Genomic DNA, 18,586 nt, shown 5'->3' on the forward strand with positions numbered 1-18,586 from the left:
ATCACCAGTCTCAAAATGCACTCACTACTGGGTTTATACTATTACCTTCAACTGGATGTCACCAAATCTGTCCTTTCAACCCTGTCCTCCCATCCAACCCAATATCTACCTGAAGGAACCCACTGCCCAGCCCCCAGCAGCAGTTGCTTCTTGCCTTTTCCTGGCTCTCCTGGCATGAGACCTTGAAGCCATCCTCACCCATTCCTGGGGTGCCCAGTCATACCAAACCCGTGACACAGGGAAAGAGAGCTGAGTTTAAATGGGAAGACTTGATTTGAATCCCACCTCTGCTGTTTAACACCATGTGACCCTGAACAAGTTACTTGAACCTTCTGAACCTATTTCTTTATCTGTAAAGCTGCAAGAAGACCACAGTGCAGAGGTGGCTTTAAATAATAAATGAGATGATGTATTTGTAGTCAGTGGATATCATCTCCCTCCCTTCCTTCCATCTCTCCCGTCTGTCCTCCTTTTTCCATTCCTAATACCTCTGTAAGAAACCTTCCTTACTCCTCATTTCTTTGCAGGCAAGCACAAGGAGTACTTACAAACTTCTGACCCTCCCCTGCAGCTACAGAAAAGCCCAAGGATGAGTGATTTTGTGGGGAAAATAGGGAGACTGACTGAAGGGTACAGGAACCTAGGGGCTGAAGTGAATGATGGAAACCATCAAAAAGGGCCTGCTATAGGGAGCAGAGGAAAGGGGCCCAGCTCAGGTGGTACTCACCAACTGGGGAAGTTCTCCCTTACCATATTTCACAAATTTTTAATCTCTGCTACTGAATAATTAAAAGCCAAAATTAAAATCACTTGACTGTACCTCCCAAATAACTTGAATACATAGTAATTCTATAAGTACCCTCATTCCTAAGAAATAAAAAACTTTCAACTCCTTATGTGAGGGAAATTCACTCCTTATTACTGTTGGTAGAAACTGTGTTCATGTTACATTACTACTCTGAATGTAGAGTTGTAGGATTCTGGCAGGTCTCTTGCCTGGGAGCAGTGGCATTGCACAGAATTTAGAACACTGACAGGAGCTGGTTTAAGTCACAAAGGGCTTGGCCATTCATTGGGTTAGGGGATATCAGTCACCTCTGCTCTGCAACTTTGGGAAAGGGACAGAGTCTCTGGAACTTGGTAGGGACTACACAAGGTGTGAAGTGTTGAGATCCAGCAGTCTGTGGCCAGTGGCTAGAGAGAAGTAGTTCACATAATCCCACATCCCACCTGCCCCACATCCCACCTGCCGACACCCACCCCCAACCTCCTTAGCATGAACTGTGGCATGACACTGCCCAGGACTGAAGTCCAGCTCTACCACTAACTAGCTGTGTGACCTTGGACAAGTCACTTAATATTTCTTTGCCTCAATTTCATCATCTGTAAAGTGGGGCTAATAATAACACTGACCTCACAGGGCTGCTTTAAAAACTAAATCAGGCGCACACACTTTAGGTTGCAAAATAAATGAGTCATGGGTATGAAATGTACAGTATGGGGAATATAGTTAATAACTGTGTAATATCTTTGTATGGTGACATATCATAATTAGACATATTGTGGTGTTCAGTTTGAAATGTACAGAAATACCAAATCACTATGTTGTATACCAGGAGCTAGCATAGCACTGTAGGTCAGTTATACTTCAAAAACAAACAAACTCATAGGAAAAGAAATCAGATATGTGGTTACCAGAGGTGGGGGTAGAGGGAGGGGGAAATTGATGAAGGTGGTCAAAAGGTCAAACTTCCAGTTATAAGATAAATAAGTACTAGGGATGTAATGTACAACATGATAAATATAATTAACACTGCTGTATGTTACATATGAAAGTCATTAAGAGAGTATATTCTAAAAGCGCTCATCACAGAAGATTTTTTTTCTATTTCTTTAATTTTGTATCTATATGAAATGACAGATGTTCATTAAACTTGTGATAATCATTTCATGATGTATGTAAGTCAAATCATTATGCTGTATACATTAAACTTATACAGTGCTGTATGTCAATTATACCTCAATAAAACTGGAGGGGAAAAAAAAGAAATAAACAGGGAAAATTTAAAAAAAAAGGAAATCAATTTTTACTAGTAAAGCACTTAGCACATGTAATGTCCAGCATAAAATATATGTCATGTGTGTGTGTTATTTTCTTTTACTTGCTAATTAGTTACGTCTTCATTTTTTCCAGAAAGCTCTTCTTGGTTGAACCACCTAGACCTGGCTAGGTTACTTCTGCTCTCTCTCAAATACTTTCTGTTTAATCTCTCAACAGTGGAACCACAGGGCTTCCCTGGTGGTGCAGTGGTTACGAATCTGCCTGCCAATGCAGGAGACGCGGTTCGAGCCCTGGTCCGGGAAGATCCCACATGCCGCCGCAGAGCAACTAAGCCCGTGTACCACAACTACTGAGGCTGAGCTCTAGAGCCTGCAAGCCACAACTACTGAAGCCCGCACGCCTAGAGCCCATGCTCTGCAGCCACCGCAGTGAGAAGCCCACGCACCGCAATGAAGAGTAACCCCCACTCGCTGCAACTAGAGAAAGCCCGTGCGCTGCAACGAAGACCCAACACAGCCAAAAATAAATAAATTAATTAATTTTAAAAAAAGAAAAAAAAAGTAGAAGCACAATGAATTTAAATTATGTGTTTAGGCATGTGCAGAGGATAGCGTGGGTCCTCTGGGCCATGGAAAGAGAAGATTGATTAAAGGTTAAGAAGGAGTCTGGGGCAGTGTTGGTGGGTTTGGCTTCCACCCCAATCCACCTCAGCGGTGGTCTGCCTGGGTGTTAGACACAGGTTTGGTTCCAGGCAGAGCCTGTTTAGTGATCACAGTGTTGTGGCCGAGCTGGCCACAGAGCCTCAGCGCGGGGCCCCCCTGGAGGAGCCTCAACCTGCCCCAAAGCTGTACTTTTGGCAAACCCAGGAGACACTTCAGAGTTCAAGGCAGAAGAACCTGATGATGTGAGCCCCTGTCTCGCTCTCCTGGGACATCAGTGGGAGATGGTGGAGTGTGCATGACAGCTGCTGTGTTAACATCTCTCTTGGTTCCAGGCAGAATTTCTTATTCTGACTATATTAGTTTGAGAGGGCTGACGTAACAAAGTACCACAGACTGGTGCCATAGATAACAGAAATCTATTATCTCACAGTTCTGGAGGCTGGAAGTCCAAGATCAAAGTTCTGAGGCCCATGAGGCAGGGCTTTCTACTTGGCTTATAGATGGCCACCTTCTCCCTATGTCTTTACATCATCTTCACACTGTACGTGTCTGTGTCCAAATTTCCTCTTCTTATAAGGACACAAGTGATACTAGATTAGGGCCCACCCTAATGAACTCAGTTTTACTTGATTACTTCTGTTAAGACCTTATCTCCAAATAAGGTCACATTCTGAAGTACTGGGGTTAGGACTTCACCATGTGAATTTGGGTGGGGGGGGGATACAATTCAATCCATAATGCTACCTAAACTTGGAAAAAAAAAAAAAAGGAAAGTCCTCATCAACTGAGATGAAAAAGATAAAAGCCCAGAAGAAGCTAGTTGCCTGGACATGTCCAGCCTGTGATTTGGTCCAGCCTATGTGCTTTATAGCAAATCAACTGGGAAAAGAAAGTGCATCATGTTCAAGATGAGCCAATGTCTGATACTGTGAGAAGGATCTGTTCTCTGGAAGCTGAATCCAATAAAATAAAAGAGGAAGAAGTTAAATCCCATATAAAACTATTACGAGCAACTGAGAAAGACTTGGGATCTCCAGACGGCACCCTAGGGCTTGTGTGGGGATTTAGATCAAGTGTCTGGTGAGACTGACGACTGAAGATCAGCTTCCCCTCACAGACACAGAAAACAAACTTATGGTTACCAAAGGGGAATTGGGAGTGGGGGGAGGAGAGGGATAAGTTAGGAGTTTGGGATTAACATATTTACACTACTATAAAGTATATAAAATAGATAAAAAACAAGGACCTACTGTATAGCACAGGGAACTATACTCAGTATCTTATAATAACCTATAATGGAAAAGAATCTTTAAAAGTATATATACATACATACATGTATATATAAATAACACAACATTGTAAATCAACTATATCTCAATAAATTTTTCAAAAAAAAATTAGCTTCTCTTGGAGAAGAAAACGGGGTAATAAATTGGAATCAGGGGATGGCAATAATGTTGATGACTGGGCATGAAGATCCAGGAGGAAACTGACTAATGTTCCAAAACCAAGCATGCATCTCACCGCCCAAGATGGAGAGAAAAATCAATTTACACCAATGTTGCAGAAGAAGAGAACAGAAAAGCAGACTCAACAGGTCATCTTAGTGATGTCAGATTGAACAAGCCTCGAGTGAAAGTGCAGCCCCAAACCTTCAGGAGAGAGGAAATGAGATGATGTGACTCCTTCACAAGAAAGAAATGCAGCCTGCTGGGATATTGCCTGTTGAGGCAGAGCCAGAGGAGGAAAGGTCTGAAGCAAACAACAGGCTGAGCTGTGACGGTGAGTAGCTGGAGACCTGGAAGAAAAGCTGCAGTGACCCCGTGTTCTTCTCAAGCCAAATTCTATTCCTTCAAAAGGAGCTTATAATCATTGGCTGAGTGTGGGAGGCTAGACAAAACCCCCTCCCCTCAAGACAGAAGGGTGCAGACTTGAGACAAAAAAATAACCGTAAGAGCAATGAAACTTGAACCACAGCAATTCAGGGAGAAGGCAATATTATTGACTCCCTTTTACAAAGAGAAAACTAAGGCTTAGAGTTGAGAAACCTGCCCTAGATCACACGGCTCCTAAGTGGCAGAGCCGATATTCAAGCCCAGGTCTGACCCTTTCCTACTCTGTTCTAGTGCCTTCTTGAGTGGACCTCCACGCAGCTGAGGATTCAGACAGAACATCTGCTTCCTGATCCCTAGAAGTGCTGCTTCCTCTGAGACAGAAGGATATCTCACCGCTACCCTCTAACCCCCTCTTGACTGCAGGCTTTCCTCTTCCCTCACCTCCTCTTTCCCAAATCTGCTATTTCCAGTGGATCCGAATGTGGAGTTTGTGGCAAGTAGACATCCTCTTCCTTCCCGTTCTCCAGGAAGCTCTGCCTCTCCACAACCATCACCAAGCTGGCTTCCCACCTAGGGGGTCACTGTCCTTCTCCTCCTCATGGGCTGGGCTTTCCCCTGGACACCCCCATCCAGACAATAAAAGTGAGTTAGTTACCTCCTGGGTTTACTGAGCTTCCACATATACATGAGCTTCCCTAATAGTCAAGATGCTGAAACACTACAAGGTTTTTAAAGTCATTTTGTTTTAAATTTTCCTGTAAAATATTTCTAAATTATCTATATTTATTTTTAGTTAAAAAAACTTTTTCATATAAGTGGTTCTACTTTTTCTCAAATTGTATCTTGATAGTGTTATAAATTTTAGGATATGTGTTACCATCATTTAATTATTATCACTACTTTAGAAACTCTAGTAAAAATACTCAGTTTTAATTTGATGAGTCAGCCCACTATTCCCTAAACAATATATATATAATTTTGTGAGCACTTCAGCCACCAGATACATCTGAAATAGCAAAACACTTGCCTCTGCCAATGGTGCTATGTACTACAGTTACAAAAGAAAGGTGAAACGAAGTTCCTTGTTGGCCTCAATATATTTCAGTTGTCTTCAAAAATCACAGCTCTGTCTCTCTCAGCATTCTATGATGGCCTAGAAGGTAGATATGAAGTCGTACTCAACCTTGTATCTGCAGCATCTCTCCTCTCTCAGGGATCAGCGTATGATAGATACCCAATAATATTAGGGTTTACTTCCTAAGAGGCAATAGGGTGTAATGGTTAAAACCCTGCTCTCTAGAACCAGACTGCCTGGGTTTGAATACCAGTTTCACATTTAATTAGCTGTGTGACCTGGCCAAGCCTCTATACCTCTTCAGGGCCTCAGTTTCCTCATCTGTATATAGGGGATAAAAATGGCACCTACCTATTAAAGTTGTGTGAAAGTTAAATTGAATAAGTATATGCAAAACACTTAGGGCCTTAACCATCTGAGGTGCTATCTAAGAGCTAGCCATGATTATTATTTACTCAGCAAATATTATTGGCCCAGGTTATTATGGACTAAATGTCTGTGTCCTCCCAAAATGCATCAATCGAAGCCCTAACCTGTAGCATGACGGTAATCGGAGCTGGGGTGTTGGGAGGTAAATTAGGTTTAGGTTATGTCGTGAAGGTAGGATCCTCATGATGGGATAAGCGCCCTCATAAGAAGATGGAGAGAGATGGCTCTCTCTCCACACACATGCACTTAAGAAAGGCCATGTGAGCACACAGTGACAAGGTTGCCTTTTTCAAGCTAGGAAGACAACCCTCACCCAGAACCGGACCATGCCGGCACCCCGATCTCGGACTTCCAGCCGCCAGAAATGTGAGAAACAAATGTCTGTTGTTTAAGGCCGCCAGGCTGCAGTAATTTGTTATGGAAGCCTGAGCAGAATAAGGCTGGAGATCCAGCCCACAGGGTGCTCAGCTCACCGGGTGCCGCTTCCTCAATCAACCCTGTGTTCCTCAACCCCAGTTTTCCATGCGCCCAAGTGGACCACTTCAACCTTCCAAGTGTCCACTTAGATCTCCTGCCCTGTGGCAGCTGAGGTGCTGGTATCCTTTGATCCACCTCTCCATCCCCAACGGGAGGACTCTTGGCTCTCCTGGAGTGGCTCCCTGCTGAGCAGTCCTTCCAGCCTCCAACGCCACCCACGCTCCAGAAGATATCCAGAAGATAACCTCACACTGCCCAGGGCATCAACATTTGGACCGCCCCTTTCTCTCTGTTCCCGCTCCCCTTGCACTTGCTCCTGGGCCAGACTCTGTTTCCCTTGTGTCGCTTCTCTCATTATACCTGTGTACTATCTATCTCCCTCACTAGACTGTAAGCTCTGCTCTGAAGGCAGATACCTATTTGGCTGACATTGCATCCATCTCCTGTTGGGTTTTCTAAGTCCAACCCGATACTCCATTCATTCATTCACTCCTGGGACAACCACTGAACTGCTCCCTATCCAACACTCTCATGGATGTTGTACCTACGAAAAATACAAAACTGTCCCCGCCCTCCAGAGCCATCCAGTCGAATGGAGCAACAAGTAACTGCAACCCAGCACACTGCAGTAGGGAGGCGAGCGACCATGGAACAGGGGTGGGACAAAGGAGAGAGGGGACCATCCTGCCCAAGGGGCTTGGCTTGGGAAAGTCTTCACAGAAAATGTACTTGAGTTAGGTCTTAATAATATGAGTAGGCATTCCCGAGGCGGACAAAAGGAGCTGAGGCATCCCAGGCAGAGGAAAAAATATCCCCAAGAGTCAGAAAAGCAAAACAGCGAAGAATGTTCTCAGATCGGTTAGTAGGATGAGCTGGCAGGAAGGAAGCCTGAGGTGCACCTGTGAACTCAGGGCTAGAGATGCCTTCTGACCTTAGGCTCTGCACACAGCAGGTATGGCAGATGCCACCCCCTCCTGCTAACACACCCTTCCCCTTGCCTAAATGTAGCTGAACCATTACATAGTGAACATGTCCTCTGTGCCAGCCACCGAGATAAGGGCTCCCCACAGGCATTACCTTGTTTAATTCTCACAAGGTCCTTAAGAGGTGGATGGAAATTCTCCCTGTTTTCAGATGAAGAAACTCAGGCACCAAATGCCTAGGTTAACTTTCCCGGGGCCACACTGGTAAGAAGTAGTGGAGGTGGGATTCCTACCCAGGTTGGTCTGATGACAAAATTCATACTTTCTGACACCCACTAAGCCTGGGTAGGTGCCCTGGGGCCCTTGGTATGTCCCCATCATAATGAAATGGAATTGCCTCTTTACTGATTTGTCTCCCTCTAGGATCCCATGACAGCAGAGACTTTGCTTTGTTGACCACTGTACCCCTAGCAGCTGCCACAGGGCCTGGCAGGGTATGGCACCAATGGGGCATGCTGAGAATGAATGAACACATGAATGAACAGGGCTTTGAACTCTTTGCCAATGTGCCCTCTCACCCTTCTCTGTCCCTGAAGTGAAGGAGTCCCTATTACCCTCCTAAAGCCAAGATCTAAGTGCAAAACCCAAGTTCACTTCTACCCTCTGCCGCTTTGGTCAAAGGGAGAAAAACTCCTACAGAACCAGCCTCTGAAGCTGCATGGACGGACCCCTCCTCCAAGTGCAAGGGCTTCTGCCACCGTCCTTGCTTTCCATCCTCGTCCCCATCTGAGCACAAAAGCCTTAACATCCTTTGAGAGGCCTGCTTCCAAGACTGGCCCTTGAACGGTGCCAGGGAACTTGGGTCTGAGGCATCTCCCACCATTCTCAGGACTGATTAGAGTTGTCCACTGTCCCTAAACTCTGTACATAAATAATGCGGTTTAGGCTAAACATCTGCTTTCCTTCTGGGCGTCTGAACTTTTGGTACATGCTCTGCAGAGGATGCCAACATAGTAAGTCCCCAGAAAAAATACCCTGGGTACTGAGTCTTTAATGAACTTCCCTGGCTGGCAACATTTCACACATGTGGTCTAGTGGAATTAAGCATGTCCTGCGTTGCTCTACTGGGAGAAGATACTTGGAAGCTTGCGCCCGGTGTTCTCAGATTGTGATCGTGTACTTTTGCCATTTGCTGATTTTCCTTTGTGCTATTTCCCTGTAATAATCATAGAGGTGGCTATGACTATATGCTAAGCCTGTGAGTCTTCCTAGTGAATCACTGAAACTGGAGGTGACCTTAAGTATCCCAAGATACAATCTCTCCCAGAAGCAGGACTGAGAAATACCTCCTGTCCAGTTCTGACCATGACCAGAGGAATTGCACACCCTGGGCCCCCAGGCATGTAAAATTGTGCAACTGGCTGAGTGGGATGGAGGACACAAAGGTGAGTCTAAAGTAGGCGGTGGTTACTCAGCTCCTGAGCTCAGCAGCAAGTCACAGGCAGAGCTGGGCAGGGATAACACCCACTGATGCTAAGCCCTCTCCCTCTGCTGACGGCAGGTGCCGCCTGATGGTAACACAGAACACTGTGGGGCAGGTTTTGGCCTTGTTCCAAAACCCAAGAGAAGTGCTTTATATCCTCAGGTACAATGAGGATTCCTTTCAGAAAAATATGAAATAAAATTAGGAGATGTTTGTCTCACGTCTGTGAAACTGCAGGGAGGGTGGGACACAGCTCAACCTCACAGGACCCAATAGCAGTGGGCCGCCGCCCTTCCTGGATTTCTTTTCTGTAGCAAACCTTCTGACCTTCACAGCATTGACTGTCAGCACCCACCCTCAGAATAGGCTTATGCCAAGTTATGCTAAGGAGACTAGACACCTGGTAGCACAGATTTTTTAAGCCATTAAGCTGAGCAGGCAAAGGTGTGAAAGGAAGAAAACTAAAACTCGATGGCCACTACTTGCACAAAGGACTCCTGCTCTGGCTTACAAAGCTCCTCGGGTTCTAGGTTGACTATGATTCATGGTAACAGGCAAGAGGGAGAGGGCCAGTCACGACTCCAGGACTGTGGCCTAAGAACGCCTTATCTTATGAAAGTAAGTCCACACTTGGCCCTGTCCCCAAGCAGCCTATCCCACTACCTGGTAACGCTGGCCTTCCTAGAAGTGGTGAAGAGGCATGTCCTCAGTCCCCTGTTTACATGGAGCTGGGGGGCCTCACTGGTCTTTGTCTCCTCAGAATTCTCTTCCCACCTCTCCCCCATCTCAGAGGCTTCTCTTCCAGCCACCCCTCCCCACAGAATCCCTATGTCCCAGTTCCCAGCCCAGCCTGGGTCATATCTACTTCCTCAGCTCTACTTAGCTCCTGTACACACAGGATGCGTGAGCCTCATCCCCTCCTTCACTCTTGCTCCGGTCCTACACTTCCAAATGCCTCCAATCCACTGGTTCTCTAAGTGAGGCCCCCAGACCAGCAGCATCAGCATCACCTGGGTACTTGCTAGAGATGCAGATTCTCGGGCCCCCACCCCAGACTGACTGACTCAGAAACCAAACGCAAGGGGTCAGTAATGTGTGTCTTAACAAGCTTCTAGGTGATTCAGACACAGCCCAGTGTGTTAGGACCACTGAACCGCACATTTCCATTTGCTTATTCTAAGGCTGTCTTAATTTTCAAATGGAAGTGATTTTCGTTTTCTAAATCCAGATGATTTCCCTGTTTCTCTTACTGCTCCCTACAGTTGCCAGTAATACAAGAGCCAAACAGCACAACCCAAGTTCAATAGAGTGGGCCTCTAAAAATGCCAATAGGTATTTTAAAAATTCAGGATTGATTTGTAACTGTAGAACATGAAGGTGATTCTCCATACGGCTATAGAGAAAAAACACTGCCATGCAGCTTGGGAAAGAACAAAAATGTACCAACTCACATCAAAATGTCCATCAGCCTACCCTCCTGTTGGGGGTACTTGAAAATAAAATCAAGAGTACCCTAATAGGGCTTCCCTGGTGGCGCAGTGGTTGACAGTCCGCCTGCCAATGCAGGGGACATGGGTTCGTGCCCCGGTCTGGGAGGATCCCACATGCCACGGAGCGGCTGGGCCCGTGAGCCATGGCTGCTGAGCCTGCGCGTCCGGAGCCTGTGCTCCACAACGGGAGAGGCAACAACAGTGAGAGGCTCCTGTACCGAAAAAAAAAAAAAAAAAAAAAAAAGAGTACCCTAATAAAAGATATCAACAATTTATTAATATGATTTGTAAAGTATATTCTTACATATTTTAATAAGTAGAATGGACAGATGTTAACCAACAAAATATCAAACGATATTTTCGTTCAAGTGTTTAAAATATCCATCATCGGGACTTCCCTGGTGGTCAGGTGGCTAAGACTCTGCATTCCCAATGCAGGGGACCCGGGTTCGATCCCTGGTCAGGGAACTAGGTCCCACATGCCGCAACTAAGTGTTCGCATGCCACAACTAAAAGATCCCGCACAGAGCAATGAAGATCCCGTGTGCCGCAACTAAGACCCTGTGCAGGGTCCCCTAAATAAATAATAAAATGTCCACCATCAGCATAAGCATATTTTTTGGTGTATCAACATTTGAGAGGTGCACGATTTTTTGGTGTGCATTAAATTAGCATATAGAAGAAAAGTCCCTGCCTACTTACTCCCCTTCACCTCCAAGAATCTATGTATTAATTCTTCACTCAAACCCTTTGGAACATCAGGTACTACATGTACTAGTCCCCAAGGCAAATAAAAAGATGAGCCAAAACCAAAATAAATTTTAAAAGAGCAAAGGGTTCAATTTACATTTTTAGTATTTTTCTAAACCATTGAAACTAGGGAATTTATTCAAAATTGATTTTCCTCTTCCTCTACCTAGTGTTCCCCTAGAAGAGGATTTATAAAAAGGTCAGGAAAGAATGGCTTAATAAATAAGCTCCTGAAAAAATGTTTAACATCATAAGGCATCAGAGGAGTGTGAATTAAAATTACTTCACGGGCTTCCCTGGTGGCGCAGTGGTTGAGAGTCCGCCTTCCGATGCAGGGGACACGGGTTCATGCCCCGGTCCGGGAGGATCCCACATGCCGCGGAGCGGCTGGGTCCGTGAGCCATGGCTGCTGAGCCTGCGCGTCCGGAGCCTGTGCTACGCAACGGGGGGGGCCACAGCGGTGAGAGGCCCACGTAACGCAAAAAAAAAAAAACAAAAAAAAAAACCTACTTCACACCAACTAGGATGGCTAAAATAAAAAAGACTGATTTGGATGTGTAGAAATTGAAACTGTCACACATTGCTGATGAGATAGTAAACTAGGGCACCTACTCTGGAAAAGTCTGGCAGTCCCTGAAAATGTTAAATATAGAGTTAGATATGTTTTTCACTTGTAGGTATGTACCCCAAAGACATGAAAAAATATGCCCACATAAAAACATGAATGTTCACAGCAGTATTATTCCTAATAGTCAAAAAGTAGAAACAACCCAAATGTCCATCAACAGATGAATGGATAAACAAAATGTGATAAACACAATGGAACATTATTTGGCAATAAAAAGAAGAAAGCTCTGATACATGCTGCAATGTAGATAAACCTTGAAAACATTATGCTAAATGAAAGAAGCCAGAAATATAGGACCACATATTGTATAATTCCATTTATATCAAATGTCCAGAATAGGCAAATCTATAGACAGAAAGTAGATTAGTGGTTGCTTAAGGTGGGGGAAATAGGGCATTAGAAGGTGCCAGCTAAGGGGTGGAAGGGCTTCACGAAGGGGTGGTGTTCTTTTTAGGGCAACAAAAAGGTCCTGAAATTGAGTCTGGTGATGGTTGCACAACTCTGTGAATATACTCAAAATCAATGAATTCCACACTTTATAGGTGAATTGTGTAGCACGTGAATTCCATCTCAATAAAACTGTTTTTTAAAGAATGACCTAGAAGCTAGAAGAGAATTACAAACAAACTCAGTTAAGCAAAATGTGTGAGGTACCTCAGATATGTGGCTTCTTCTGTCTCCTTTGCATTATACATTTCTCCCAAATGAAGGTAAGACATTTTTATTATCATTTTACAGTTCACAAGCATTTTTATAAAAAAGGTCTTTCTGAGTCCTTACTATAATCTTAGGGGGAGATAATTATTTCCCTAATTTTACATTTAGGAACACGGTGGCTCCAAGTTTATGAGGTTTATTCCCGCTCAGTCAGCGGGTCAGGGTAAGTATCAGTTCTTTTGCACTTGAATTCTGTGCCCTTTCTTCCACACTGTGTAGCATCTTGGGGTGCCTCGTAAATACCATCAGGTTGATATGCAGAGACGGTACTGCTGACCGGTCTCAGTAAGGAGAATGCCCATGACTTGCTTCTTCTGGGAGCTGGACTAGCTATGCTAATGCTACATTCAAGCCACGTATAGTCTAATTGATCACTCATCAGAGGTCTTGTGGTACCATGGAAAGAACACTTCGCTGTTGACTCCTTTGCTCTTTTGGAATTTATTTCAATTTGGGCTCATTTTTTATTTGCTTCAAAGCCTAGAGCAGCTAGTACCTGATGTTCCAAAATATTTGAATGAAGAATTAATGAGGGCTTCCCTGGTGGCGCAGTGGTTAAGAATCCGCATGCCAATGTAGGTGACACGGGTTCAATCCCTGGCCTGGGAAGATTCCCACATGCTGCGGGGCAATTAAGCCCATGTACCACAACTACTGAGCCTGCACTCTAGAGCCCGCAAGCCACAACTACTGAGCCCACGTGCCACAACTACTGAAGTCTGCGCGCCTAGAGCCCGGGGCTCCGCAACAAGAGAAGCCACAATGAGAAGCCAGCGCACCGACAATGAAGAGTAGACCCCACTCACCGTATCTAGAGAAAGCCCACGCACAACACTGAGGACCCAACACAGCCATAAATAAATTAATTAATTAATTAAAAAAAAAGAATTAATGAATACATAGTTTCTCGGAGGTGAAAGGGAGTTAGTAGGCAGGGATTTATTATTCTACATGGAAGGACCATGGAAAAGACCATATTCTACAGTAGGAAGGCCCAGGTTGGCTTCAGTCTTCTCATCTGTAATATTATAAAAAAAGAAACACCTCTCTCAAAGTCACTGTAAAGATTTATTGAGAATATATATGAAAATGCCCAATTCAAAATGGGCACTCGATAAAAGTTCATTGACGTTGGATCAAATAGTCTAATACCTTGATACCTTAGGGAGACCAGTGGGTTTTTCTGCACATTCAGGATTCTGAACCTCAGATCTCAAGAATGAAGACCAACATCAAAAAGTGTTTATTCGATTTGCCAAACTGAAACAATGACTACCTAATTTTAAGGAAGAATTCATCATTAATTTTATTTCATGTTTAATATAAAATTGTGTTCTCTTGCACTTTCAGATTAATTTCTCAATATCTCAGTTTGCATGTGTGTGTGTGACTCCCACACCTAATTATATATCGGAATCACCCAAGGTGTTATTAAACCTACAGATTCCAATGCACGGAGTCTCACTCAGAGAAGGTCTGGAGTAGTTAGAGAGGTTCCATTTTTACTAAACTCCCCAAGTGATTCTCCAGGCATCACTGAATTACTGATAAATCCATTCACCGAACACTTTCTAGGAATGTTTTCTCCTGTGTGGACTACAAAATAGCATTTTTTCACCAAACAAAACACTGAACTATATTGCTATTTCAAAGAGAACACAGTGGAGGAGGGGAAACATTTTCTCTGCCTTGGCATAATTAAAAAAAAAAAATTCTGAAATTTTGTGAATGCAAGAATCTCGTGAAAAAGGAGAATTTTCTGCCAAATCTTGCCTATCTGAATCATCTTCATTCATCATTTCAAAGGGACTTTTCAATCAAAGGGAGCTCTAAGTTCCTTCCTACAAGGTGACAGCCCCATTCTGATGAAAGTCATAAGACAAGAAAAGTCAAGGGTCTTAGAGAAAAAAGAATTTGGGAAGAATTTTAAGGATCTGGCACTATTCAGCTACTTATGAAATCTTCCCAATATCTCTGATCACTTATGTATTCTGAACCACATTCTTGATCTATAACAATGCCTTTGTTAGATCATGAATGAAACCATTTTTATTAGCTTGCCAATTCACATTTCTGTTCTCACTGAAAAGCATGTCCTCAAACCACAACCTGGATAATTTTGAGCAGATGCAAGCAGATTACTTTCAGTATTGCAAAGCTTTCTATAAATTAGGAGTTTGGGATTAACAGATACACACTACTATCTACAAAATAAATAAACAACAAAGACCTACTGTATGGCACAGTGAACTGTATTCAATGTCTTGTAATAACCTATAATGGGAAAGAATCTTAAGGATATACATATGTGTGTAAGTGAATCACTTTGCTGTACACCTGAAATTAATCATTGTAAATCAACTATACTTCAACTGAAACAACAACAACAAAGCTTTTCTAAATTATACAAACAGTTTTACAACCAGAAATAATGTTCTTGGACCATTAGACTCACTTAACATTAAAGCAGTAACAAAATAGATTGGTGTCTTTTAGAAAATTATTTCAAATCTTTCTCCCTCCTATATATACGCCAGCAACAACACTTTTTCTTAAGCTTTCTTTCAACTACTTTCAACAATGAGTTTGGATCAGTATTAAAAAACAAAAACAAAATGCTAAACTCAATGTAAACATGACCCCTAAAATAAAGCCAGTTAAAAGAAGCACAGAGATTTTACCAGTCATGTGCACCTAGTTAATCAGTGCAGATTGAGCCCTGGGTAGTTCCATTCCTTTCCAACCAGACCAAAGAGGAAGCCCTCATGGTTTCAGGTTGTCTCCATTAAAAGAAAGCACACGCACTTCAAGAATCTGCAGTTAAAATGCCAAGTCCACCAGGCCAGTGACCCAGGAATTTCCAAACGTTTATTCATATTCTGAGAAGATGATTTTAATTTTACTTTACATTCCTGTTCAACCTTTTCTGTACCCTACAGAAAATGTCATTAACAGTATCCGGAAGCTCAGGGGCTGGGAAGAGCGGGGAATAGGGTATTCTTTAATGGGTACAGAGTTTCTGTTTGGGACGATGAAAAAGTTCTGGAAAAGGATAGTGGTGATGGTTGCACAACATTGTGACTGTACTTAACGCCACTGAATTGTACTCTTAAAAATGGTGGTTAGGGGGCTTCCCTGGTGGCGCAGTGGTTGAGAGTCCGCCTGCCGATGCAGGGGACACGGGTTCCTGCCCTGGTCTGGGAAGATCCCACATGCCGCAGAGCGGCTGGGCCCGTGAGCCATGGCCGCTGAGCCTGCGCATCTGGAGCCTGTGCTCCGCAATGGGAGAGGCCACAACAGTGAGAAGCCCGCATACCACAAAAAAAAAAAAATGGTGGTTAGGACTCTGCACTTTTATTACTGAGGGCCTGGGTTCAATCCCTGGTGGGGGAAATAAGATCCCACAAGACGCCTAGAGGGGCAGGAAAAAAAGAAAAAAAAGAAGAAAAATGGTTAAAATGACAAATTTTATGTTGTGTGTATTTTATCACAATAATAACGATGAAAGAATCAAAGTACCTAGAAACAAAAAACCCAAAGGCTTAAGGAGCCTGTCACCTGGGGTGGAGGTGCTGTGACCCATAAAGCTGTAGTGTGTTTGTCCTGGTCTGGCAAAACGAAGGTTCAAATGTAGGACTGGATGGACATGTAGGGAAATGTAAATCACTTCTTCAAACTGGACAAAAAACTTCACCCCAACGTAACCCTCTGCCAGTCTCAAGCCTTAATATGCAAAGGGTCCCCTGGGGACCTTGATCGAGCAGTTCTGGGTAGGTCTGAAGTCCTGTATTTTTTAAAATTATTATTATTATTATTTTGCGGTACGCGGGCCTCTCACTGTTGTGGCCTCTCCCGTCGCGGAGCACAGGCTCCGGACACGCAGGCTCAGCGGCCATGGCTCACGGGCCCAGCCGCTCCGCGGCATGTGGGATCTTCCCGGACCGGGGCACGAACCCGCTTCCCCTGCCTCGTCAGGCGTGAAGTCCTGTATTTTTAACAGGCCCCCAGGTGATACCGCTGTTGCTGGACCTTGAACCTCACTCAAAGCCGCAAGGCCCCAGCGCGTTTGACGTAAAGACAGTCACCCTATCAATCTAACCCTTTAGAACCACGGTCCCCTCACCGGGAAACGTGGAGGGTTGATCATGTGTTTCAGAAGAATTGGCTAAGGTCTTAACTTACCTCCCAACCACAGTTTGTAAAAGTGCGCTGAGAAACTTGGATAGAAGGCCTGACTGAATGGAGCCTTCTAAGAGAACCCACTCACCCCGGGACTAGCAAGCAGCCGCAGCTGATAAGGATAATTGACAGCGGCAGTTTCGCAGAAAGCCCTCAAGCCGACTTCAAAACAGTCTTGAAAACACCCTTCTCAAGCTCGAAGAATGCCTGGAATTCAGTGGCCTTTATCCAACATAAAGATGTCCAACTCAGTTTTGACTGAGTTCCCTATAGAAGAACCTCACAATGTAGCCCTTGAAGACTGACAACACCCAGCATGTTGAGAAGCTCGGCCCCTTCCTTACAAATGGGTCAGAAAGTGCAAAAAAAAAAAAAAAAGTTCCCTCAAACTCTGCCGAGCTGGGAGCACAGATCTCGGCTCCCGGGCTGCGTGGGCTGACAAGCATCTCCGGGGTTCTCAGGTGTGCGCACTTTCCAGGCTCCGCGGCTGAGACTCCGCCGGCAGCCCAGGCGGCGCCCACCTGCTCTCAACTAGCCAGCGCCTCCCTCGGCCCGCGTAAATCCAAGCCACCAGATCCTGCCCCCTCCAGCTACTGCAAACGCTGACTGCGCCGACAGAAGCTCAGAGGCCCTTTGAATCTGGTTCAAGAGAAGCTCAACAGAAAGTGAAACAGCTCCCATCCCTTGGGGGAGAAGGCTCCAGGCCAGGTAGGAAAAAGAAGGTGGCTCCCAGTCACCTGTAGCTGCCCCAGCTGCGCGCCCAAACCCACTTCCAGAATGGTCCCCAAGAGAAACCCCGTGACTGTCATCCCGGAGGGGGGTATGGGGAGGCAAAAGTCAGTTAAGCATCCCCAGAAAGGGAAAATAATCAATGCCCAATAAAGTCCAGCCCGAATCCACAGGGGCATGGGGTGACAGAGCATTTACTCACGCTGCCCCCCACCTCCGCCCCCATGAAGGAGCAGGGGGCAAGCGCCCCGCCGCAGCCCGCAAAGCCCTCCCCCGCCAGAGTCGGGACCGGAGGGAGATATGCCGGGCGCTGCCGGAGCATGGAGGCTGCCGGAGCGTGGAGGCTTTTCTCCGGCCTCGCGGAGGGCAGCGCCGGGACGCCTGCGGGCGCTCAGTGGCCAGCGAAGGACCGGGAGGAGGGTACTCGCCTGGAGGCGGGTGGCGGCCGCAGTCGGCGGAGTCGGGGGCAGGGCGAAGGCGGCTCTGACGGGCGCCTGGGAGCCTCCGACGCGGCGCCGGCTGCTGGGCCGGTGTTCACTGCGCTCCCCGCGCGCGTCGCCGGCGGCGCCTCGCGGAGCCGGAGTGCTGGAGGCGGCCCAGCGAATGGGCGGGCGCGAGTGCCCTCGGCCGCTGCTCCTGTGTCTTATTGTGACTCAAGCTATTTCCTGTTTGGAGGTTTGGGAGAAAGAAAAAAAAAATCCAGGGTGGGGGCAGGGGGATCGGGGCGGCGGTGAGCCAGAGAGCGGCGGCCTGGAGGAGACGAGGGTGGGCAGCGGCTGTCACCTGCTTACTTCGAGCCCCCGAGGGTGCCTAGCGCGCGAGCCGGAGGAGAAATGTAGTTTATTGCAGTGCTACTTTGGGGTACTGGGAAGGACAGAGGGTGGCTCACACACGCCACCCAGCGTTGGGGTAGGGGCTGCGGCCGCAGGGACCACTTGGTCACTCCAGCCCGCGCGCCCACTCCCCTGCCTCTTCTCTGCAAAACTGCCGCTGAGCTTTCTTCCCCCGAAGGGCAAGCGGAATTCGCTGTGCTGCCTTCTTTCTTCGTGACCTGGTCGGCTTTTCGATCCCTTCCAGGGGTGTAAGCAAGGAAGGGGTGAGCGTATATTTTGGTGGAAAGTTAACTTATATGATCAGCTTCCGTTCC

General features: G+C 45.8%; 1 protein-coding gene across 2 annotated transcripts in view; it reads right to left on the reverse strand.

The window, feature by feature from the left end:
- Positions 1-18,301, reverse strand: part of TJP2 (tight junction protein 2) — a 129,371-nt gene extending 111,070 nt beyond the window's left edge. The window contains exon 1 of one of the 2 annotated variants that reach the window (XM_024734302.1): positions 17,868-18,301. The gene's annotated coding sequence lies outside the window, so the exon portion shown is untranslated. The remainder of the gene's footprint in view (positions 1-17,867) is intronic. The other variant, XM_024734303.1, reaches the window with a different exon arrangement.
- Positions 18,302-18,586: the final 285 nt, after the last annotated feature.

This window comes from Neophocaena asiaeorientalis, unplaced genomic scaffold (assembly GCF_003031525.2).
Source record: "Neophocaena asiaeorientalis asiaeorientalis breed wild unplaced genomic scaffold, Neophocaena_asiaeorientalis_V1.1 scaffold256, whole genome shotgun sequence".
Classification (NCBI taxonomy): domain Eukaryota; kingdom Metazoa; phylum Chordata; class Mammalia; order Artiodactyla; family Phocoenidae; genus Neophocaena; species Neophocaena asiaeorientalis.